General features: G+C 43.2%; 1 long non-coding RNA gene across 1 annotated transcript; it reads left to right on the forward strand.

The window, feature by feature from the left end:
• Positions 1-1,907: 1,907 nt before the first annotated feature.
• On the forward strand, positions 1,908-5,620 carry LOC103016804 (uncharacterized). The gene is made up of 4 exons (XR_450929.2): positions 1,908-1,966; positions 3,040-3,126; positions 4,175-4,372; positions 5,373-5,620. It is a non-coding gene; the product is annotated as an uncharacterized LOC103016804 (long non-coding RNA).
• The last annotated feature ends 3,558 nt before the right edge of the window (positions 5,621-9,178 follow it).

Genomic DNA, 9,178 nt, shown 5'->3' on the forward strand with positions numbered 1-9,178 from the left:
CGGGACCTCAGAATTGACCTCATTTGCAGATAGGGTCTTTGCAGATGTGACCAAGTGAAAATGAGGTCATTAGGGTGGGCCCTAATCCAATAGGACTGGTGTCCTTATATGGAGAGATTAGGACACTGATACATGCAGAGGGAAGATGAGGTGGAGAGACACAGGGAGAAGATGACCATCTACAAGCCAAGGGGAGGTGGCTAGAACAGATTCTCCCTTGCAGCCCCCAGAAGGAACCAGCCCTGCAGACACCGTGATCTTGGACTTCCAGCCTCCAGAACCGTGAGACAGTGCATTTCTGTTGTTTAAGTCCCCCAGTCTGTGGTACTTTGTTAGGGCAGCCCTAGCAAGCTGATACACCTGTTAGTCCCTGGAAGTGGGGTTCTGCTGTAACAAATACCTAAAAATGCAGAAGTGGCTTTGGAATTAGGGAATGGGTACAAGCTGGAGGTGTTTTGAGGTGCATGCTAGAAACAGCCATGATTGCCTTGACGAGACTGTTGGTAGGGATACGGAAGTGAAAGGAAATTCTGAGGAGGACTCAGGACTTGCTGTAGAGGAAGTGTACATCATCTTAGAGAATATACGTATCATTATGAACAGAATATTGGTAGAAGCTGGTCAACCACAACTAACAGTGACCAGGCCATGAAGACCTGGTGTCAAGGGTTGAAATCCTTCAGCCCAAGGGCCCAGCCTCCTCTCACGAAGACCAGTGTACGTATTTCACCTCAAAAATCACAACTCGAATGAATTCTTCAATTAGATAGGAATTGCTGAAGCTGATCTCAAAGGCCGAAGTCTCTTAAACATTTAAAAATATTTAAAATATGGAATATGTGCCATCTTATGAATGCAAATATTGTGAGTGTGATTCTCTTAAATGCTTCTATATTTAATTATAAATTATATGTGTAATTATATATATTATATATTACATAAAATATATATAATTTTAAATATTTACTATAAATTCAATTAATATATGTAACATTGTAAAATTAATATATTTAATAAGATAGAAGATTTATATTATAATATAAAATTCTAACAGAATATACTATATTTTAATATAAAATTCTCTATAATATTATACCAATATTATATAGAATACATGATTACATCAAAATAAACAGATTATTATATTGATATTATAGATATTATAATATATTAATATATTCACATGTTTCTCTAATTATAAATACAACTATATGTTATATAATCATATACAATTATAACATATAATCTTTATATAAAATATATTAATATTCTGTATTATATAAATAGAGCATTCATAGGATTATACCTATGTAATATAATATTTATACAATATAACATATTATATAAATAATATAATACATATATGTGTACCATGATATTTATATAACTTATTATATAAATACAATATATATGTAACATGATATTTATACAATATAACCTGTTATGTAAATATAATACTTATATATATAAAACATGATATTTATACAAGATATTATACTACATAAGTCTTATAACATTTATCATGTAATTATGACTTGTCCCAGGGTTGGAAGCAGCCTCCTCCACGAGGACATCATTTGTCATCCAGGAGGTGTGGGGTAACCCTTTCTTGATTCTCTGAGGCTGCACCCCACCTCCGATTCAGTGGGGCACTCTGGCAGGACATTCTCTTTATTTCTTTATGCGCTGAACTCAGCATCATGCTAAGGATACTGAGCGGAGAGCTGGGGATGTGCATTCGCTTCTGATTCAAGGGACAGAAGAAGTGTCCGACTGTGGTTGAGAATGTGGGCTGTGGACCCGGACTGTCTGGTATGAAACCCTGCCCCCCACTTTCATAGCTTGAACAACTTGCTTACCCTCTCTGTTTCATCATGCTTATTGCATTGCTTACCTCGTAGAGTCCTTGTGAGGAGTGAACGCTGCAATAATCCCTGCAAAGCCCCTGGAAGACTGTCTGGCACAGGTCATAACTCCATCAATCTTGCTGTCACTATTATTTGGCACTTTGGGCTGGGCGTACAGTAGAGTATATAGGGACCCCTGCTGGGCTGATGGTCTGGTGATGGAAACAGATATTAATCACATAATCACACTAATGAATGTGTAATTATAAACTGAGATAAGTGCTAGGAAAAGGGATCACGAACAATTTTTTTTTTCTACTTCACTTTGTGCCCAGTGGACTCAGGGAAGCCCCGAGATGTCTGCCCTGGGGACGGGGTCCTCTGGTCTTGGGGAAATGACTCTTTGTCCAGTGGGGTCTTCACTCTGCACCCTCTTTCCCACTTGGGGTATTGTGGATTCTTCAAAAGTGGGAGAAGGAAATAGAGACGCCTCTGAGACAAATAACTGGAATCACATTATACTATGGGATAATTTATCAAACCATTAACTTGCATCTGGTCACCTCATATTTTTTGAAGTGAAGGAAAATAGAAGCTTCTTGAAATCTACCACCTTTTTTGTCCTTGTTGTTTACATTTACTTTTTTGAACATAATTTCAAACTTACAGAGAAGTTGCAAGAACCAAAGTAGCGTGTAGAAGACCCACATACTCTATTCAGATTCACCTATTGCTAACATTTCACCCTACATCCAAATGTGTGGGGTTTTTTATTCAGCAGACATTTATTTTTAAATGTGAAGTGTACCATGTATGTGCTGACTTATGGATACAACTGTATGAATAGTCTGAGTTTGATTCTCTTAAATGCAGACTCAACATCCCATTGAAAGAATTAAAATTAAAAACACCCACTAATCTCAGAACCCAGGCTAAGGAAAAGAACTAGTATCTTGGAAACTGCTGGTATTTCCTTACTAATATCTCCACCTTAAGTCACAACTCTCACAGATAAACAGCCATACCCTGAATTTTGACTAAATCATTCCTTATCTCTTCTTCATAGTTTTACAAACTAAAATTCTGTTCTTTTAAAAAAAAGGTTGTTTCATTTTGCCTAGGTTTAAACTTCATGTAAATGGAATCCTATTGTATGTACTTTTCTGTGTAATTGTCTTTTTTTTTTTTTAAGCCCAAAGAAAAGGATTCAAACTCATGGCCAGAAGGCTGGATAAGACCTACAGGCACATTTTATTTAGCCTTCAGAATGTTTACTAAGGTATTTATTTACAGCCAAGTGGGGATCTAAAATACTTGGGGAAAAAATTCCAGAGTTCCAAAAAGCAAAACTTGAATTTGCCAAGGCAGCAACTATTTACATAACATTTACATTGTATTCACAACTATTTACATAGCATTCACATTGTGTCAGGTAATATAAGTAATCTAGGGATTATTTAAAGTATAGGAGAGGATACGTGTAGGTTATGTGCAAATACTATGCCATTTAAACAAGGGACTTGAGCATCCTTGAATTTTGGTATCCGCAGCAGGTCCTGGAATGAATTTCTCTCAGATATTGAGGGGTAACTGTATTTAACTGAGGTAAAATTCACATAACATACAATCAACTAGCAACCATTTTTTTCAAAGTCATACATTAAAAAAAATTTTTTTTTACTTTATTTATTTTTATTTTTGGCTGCGTTGGGTCTTAGTTGTGGCACGTGGGATCTTTCCTTGTGGCACGTGGGCTTCTCTCTAGTTGTGGCGTGCAGGTTTTCTCTCTCTAGTTGTGGCCGGCAGGCTTCAGAGAGTGTGGGCTCTGTAGTTTGTGGCAGGTGGGCACTCTAGTTGAGGCATGTGGGCTCAGTAGTTGTGGCATGCAGGCTTAGTTGCCCCGTGGCATGTGGGATCTTAGTTCCCCGCCCAGGGATCGAACCCGCATCCCCTGGATTGGAAGGTGGATTCTTTACCACTGGACCACCAGGGAAGTCCCAACCATTGACCATTTTTAAGTGAACAATTCAGTGGCATTCAGTACATTCCCAAAGTTGTGCAACCATCGCCTCTACCTAGTTCCAAGTCCCTGTGCCCAGATATTTGGTCAAACGTTCTTCTGGGTGTTTCTGTGAGGGTGTTGCTAAAAGAAATTAATGTTTAAATGGATGCACTTTGGGGACTTCCCTGGTGGTCCATTGGTTAAGACTCTGTGCTTCCACTGCAGGGGGTGCGGGTTTGATCCCTATTTGGGAGACTAAGTTTCTGCATGCCGAGTGGCGTGGCAGAAAAAAAAGAAAAAAAAAGATGCACTTTGTGTTAAGCAGATTGCTTCCTATGTGATGGATGGGCCTCATCTAGTCAGTTGAAGGACAAAAAAATAGAAGAAAAAGCCCAGCCCCCCTGGGCAAGAGATAATTCCCCAGCAGACTGCCTTCACCCTGGAACTGCAATATCAACTCTCCCGGGTCCCTAGTCAACTGGCACAGCCTAGAGATCTTGGACTTGCCAGCCTCCATAATCACGTGAGCTGATTCCTTATAATAAACCTTTTTCTGTGTATGTTACACATCTTGTTGGTTCTATTTCCCTGAAGAACCCTGACTAACAGAACACCCGGTGTAGTGCCCTCCTACACTGCACTAGGATTGATCTGTGGGACCCATAGCATATGGCAGAAGTGATGTACGTCACTTCCAAGATTCGGTTATACAAGACACTGTGGGTCTCATCTCGGTTGCTCTTTTATTTTCTCTCTCTCGGACTCTGGGGGAAAACATGTCATGAGCAGCCCCACGGCCAGCCCACAGGGCGGGGGACCAAGGCCTCCTGCCAGCAGCTGTGGGAGTGAGCTTGGGAGTCACTCCTCTGGCTCCCATCAGACCTTTGGACCCCACATCCCTGACCAAGAAACAGCCTGTATGAAAACTCACAGGAGTCCCTGCACCAGCACCACCCAGCGAAACCCCATTTAAACTTGTACAAACCAGTCTTAGCTTGTGGCTGTATGAAAACAATCTGCAGGCTGCATCTGGGTGAGGTTTTGACCTCTGGTCTTGTTTAGGGAGATGGGCTCCTGGGACAACGGCTCTGAAGGGTTCATTCTAGTCCCAGCCTTTCTTGGGTCATGCCTGGCTCTGTCTCTGTCACCTCTGCAGTTGTCTTGGGGTTGTGCTTTTGTTTCCGTTGTGTGTACATGCTGTTTGTGTGTGCACATGTGCAAGGTGTTGTGTGTGTAAATTTCTCTGTGCATGCGCATCTCTGTTTCTGTATTTTTCTGTGTGTGTGTATGTGTGTCTGTGTGTGTCTGTGGTGTACTGGTGTGTTGAAGACTCTCAATATGTTTTTGTGTAGCTGTTTCTCTATGGGTTTCTATTTGTGTCTATGCAATTGTGTCCATCTGTGCTTTGGTGTATCTCTGTGTATTGGTGCCTGTCTATGGGTTTGCAGCTAAATGATTTGTGTGATGTCTTTCTGCTTCTTTTTTGCATGTCAATTTATGCATGGCTTTGTGTTTCTTCACAGAGAGGGATTGGGAGAGAGGAGTTACCCTCTCTCTTGCAGAGAGACTTGGTCAGGCTTTGTGGTGAGGAAAGAAGAGGAACTGGTCCCAGCCTCGTGAAGGAGTCACGCTTCCTGGCTGTATGTTCTCGGGCAAGTTGCTTCACCTCACTGTGCCTCAGTTTTCTCATCTCTTAAATAAGGATAATAATGTTACCTACTTTATAGGGTTGTTGGGAGGATTCATGAGTTAATCCATGTCAAGTTTTCAGTAGAAGACCTCTAAATAGTAAGTGTTCTGTAAATGTTAACTATTAATGATAATGCATAGTGCTATATAATGTGTTTATATAATAAGTATATAATAAGTGCTTAAGCAGTAGCTATTTTAATGTTATGATCTCTCATATAATCTCTCTTTCCTCACCTTGTCCTCCGACAGGCACCAGACTCTGACTTCAGCCATGATTGGACAGAGGCCCAGTGCTCCGTGAAAGTTGAGCGCCGGAGATGTAGTAGAAGGTTGCCTAGCAACAGAGGTGTTAGGGTAGATAGGAGCAAATCCCTCAGTGGTTCCCTAAGAGGAGGAATGTAGGCAGGATTGGACCTATTTGGGGCAAAATAGGAGGAGACTGACGAGGGCCACCCTGAGAGTCAGATTGAGGAATTTCTCAGTCCTGCTCCCCAAAGCTTCTGGACATGGTCCATGTCTTTGTCTTCTCTTCTGCTTCTCATCTTCTCTTCCTTCTTCTCCTTTTCTTCCTTCCCCTCTCCTCCTTCCCTCTCCCTCCTCCTTCTTCCTCCTCTTTTACGATTACTATTATTACTGATAATAATAACAGCTAACGTTTGTTAAGTGACTCGTCTGTGCCAGGCACTGTCCTAAGTGTTCTGCATGAACACACTTCAGCCTCACAACCCTAGGAGATGCTCCAGTATTATTCCACCTAACAGATGAGGAAATAAAAAGAAGCCAGCTGGGATTCTGGGGTGGCTATTTCTCCCTGATAAGAACACAGAAGGCAAGGAGGGATGCTCTTTTACACTCGAACGTGTTTGTGCCAGGACAAGATGCTTGGAGCTGCCCCAGCCATAATACAATCTGGAGGCAACAAGCCAAACATTAAAGATGTCAGAGTGGTAAAATAGAAAGGGCTTGGTCCTTATTGGCATGCCTCGAGTGTTTGGATAAAACCTTCCTGTTGGGCAAGACGATTAATTATCTTTATTGCTTAAGCCAGAGTTAGGTCATCGGTTCCTTGCAACTGAGCTCAGCCTAGCTGAGAGAATTACCCTACCAAGGGACAGAAAGTGGTAAGGCACCAAAGCCCATGGGTACAAGTAAAGAGGATGCCTCTGAAAATACTTTTTAATTTGCCACACTTACCTTTTGGTAGCTTAGAGTCTTATTAGAGGAGAAGAGAGAATCAGGGGAAAGAAAAAAGCACGAGATGTCTCATTTCAGTACAGGGCATGTGAAGGGGCCAAAGTTGACTGGGGGACTGTGGTCTTCTCTACGGCTCTGTAGCTGGAGAGACCATATATCTCATCAATTACCTTGGAAGAAGGTAGACACTCTGATATCCACTGTATCCCCCCAGGTGCCAATTTCCTTCCCGCATTCCAGCATCCCTCACCGGACTCTCTCTGTCTCCCTGGAGGAGCCCCGGGATGCTGCCATAAGAGCAAGTGAATCTCCTTCCTCTTTACTGCCTGATTGACTGTAGTTCCTCAGGGAACACACTCCCTTTCTCAGCACCTAGAGGAAGGATAGTGGTACCAAGGATCCGCACCATCACCTTTAGCAGAACCTGTAGGTTGGTTCACTCGACCCCAGCCACAATTCTTACCTCCTTTGTATTTCTCTATTGTAGAAGCTGGAAAGTGGAAGACTAGAAAGATTAGTAGATGCAAGGTAAGAAACGGATTAGAAAAGATGCAAGGAAGGGAGGATCAGAATGGCTGAAGGGTGTTGCAGATTTCAATAGGATAGTGTATAAGCTTCCTGACTGCTGCTGTAACAAATAGCCACAAACTTAATGACTTAAAGCAACATGGATTTATTATCTTACAGTTTCTGGAGGGCAGAAGTCCAAAGTGGGTCTCAAAGCACAGTGTGGCAGGGCTGTGTTCCTTGCTGGAGGCTCAAGGGGGGAATTCATTCCTTGCCTTTTGCACTTTTTCTAGAGGCTGCTGCCATTCCTTGGCTCGTGGAAATCTAAAATCTTCTTTTGTTCTCACATCTCCTTCTCCGACTCTGACAGTCCTGCTTCTCTCTTATAAGGACTCTTGTGATTGCTTTGGGCCCTTCTGGATTATCCAGAATAAGAGTCTCATCACAGGATTCTTCACTCAGGACTTCCCTGGTGGTGCAGTGGTTAGGAATCTGCCTGCCAGTGCAGGGGACACGGGTTCGAGCCCTGGTCCGGGAAGATCCCACATGCCGCAGAGCAGCTAAGCCCGTGCGCTACAACTACCGAGCCTGCGCTCTAGAGCCCGCAAGCCACAACTACTGAGCCCATGTGCCACAACTTCTGAGCCCACGTGCCACAACTACTGAAGCCCACGTGCCTAGAGCCCATGCTCCGCAACAAGAGAAGCCACCTCAATGAGAAGCCCACGCACTGCAACGAAGAGTAGCCCCTGCTCGCTGCAACTAGAGAAAGCCCGCGTGCAGCAATGAAGACCCAACGCAGCCAAAAATAATACATAAATAAAATAAATTTAAAAAAACAAAAAACATCTCAGGCAATGTGCATCAGATACTGTTATCTCGGTACTTCAGAGAGGAGCTAAAGCAGAGGATATGGGGGAAGCCCTGTCCCGGGAAGGCCCCATAGCGTCCTGCTAGGTTACAATAGCTGAGCAAAGACTTGAAGGAAGTGAGAAAGTTAGTTATACCTTTATCTGGAGGCAGACCATTTTAGAAAGAGGAAACAGCCAGCTCAAAGACCAAAGGCAGAAATGCATCTTGTGTGTTTGAGGAGTGACCTAGGAAGCCACTGTGCTTGGAGAAGTAGGAGATGAGGCTATAAGAAAAAAACAAAGAAGTGGGGAATGAGGCTTTTAAAGATACTTTTATTCATTCTAAGGACTTTGGGTTGTTCTTTTTCTCTGAGTAAAATAGGGAGATGTTTCAGAGTTTGGGGAATTATCTGACTTAGGTTTTAAAATAAGGTTGCCCCAGGAATTCCCTGGTGGCCCAGTGGTTAGGACTCCACGCTTTCACTGCCGAAGGCCTGGGTTCAGTCCCTGGTAGGGGAACTAAGACCCCGCAAGCCACTCGGCCTGGCCAAAATAAATTAATTAATTTAAAAAAAATAGGGTTGCCTGATTAAATATAGGCTTCCCAGTTAATTTTTTATGAATTAATTAATTAAATTTTGGTTGCGTTGGGTCTTTGTTGCTGCGCTCGGGCTTTCTTTTTTAGTTGTGGCGAGCGGGGGCTACTCTTTGTTGCGGTGCGCGGGCTTTTCATTGCGGTGGCTTCTCGTTGCGGAGCACGGGCTCTAGAGCGCAGGCTCAGTAGCTGTGGCTCGCGGGCTTAGTAGGTGTGGCTCGCGGGCTCTAGAGCGCAGGCTCAGTGGGTGTGGCTCGCGGGCTCTAGAGCGCAGGCTCAGTGGGTGTGGCTCGCGGGCTCTAGAGCGCAGGCTCAGTAGTTGTGCACCGGCTTAGTTGCTACGCGGCACGTGGGATCTTCCCAGACCAGGCCTTGAACCCATGTCCGCTTCATTGGCAGGTGGATTCTTAACCAGTGCGCCACCAGGGAAGACCCCCCCCCCCCCCCCGGTTAATTTTGAATTTCAGGTAAACAATGAATTTTTTTTTAG

The sequence above is a fragment of the Balaenoptera acutorostrata genome, chromosome 19, assembly GCF_949987535.1.
Source record: "Balaenoptera acutorostrata chromosome 19, mBalAcu1.1, whole genome shotgun sequence".
NCBI classification, from domain to species: Eukaryota; Metazoa; Chordata; class Mammalia; order Artiodactyla; family Balaenopteridae; genus Balaenoptera; species Balaenoptera acutorostrata.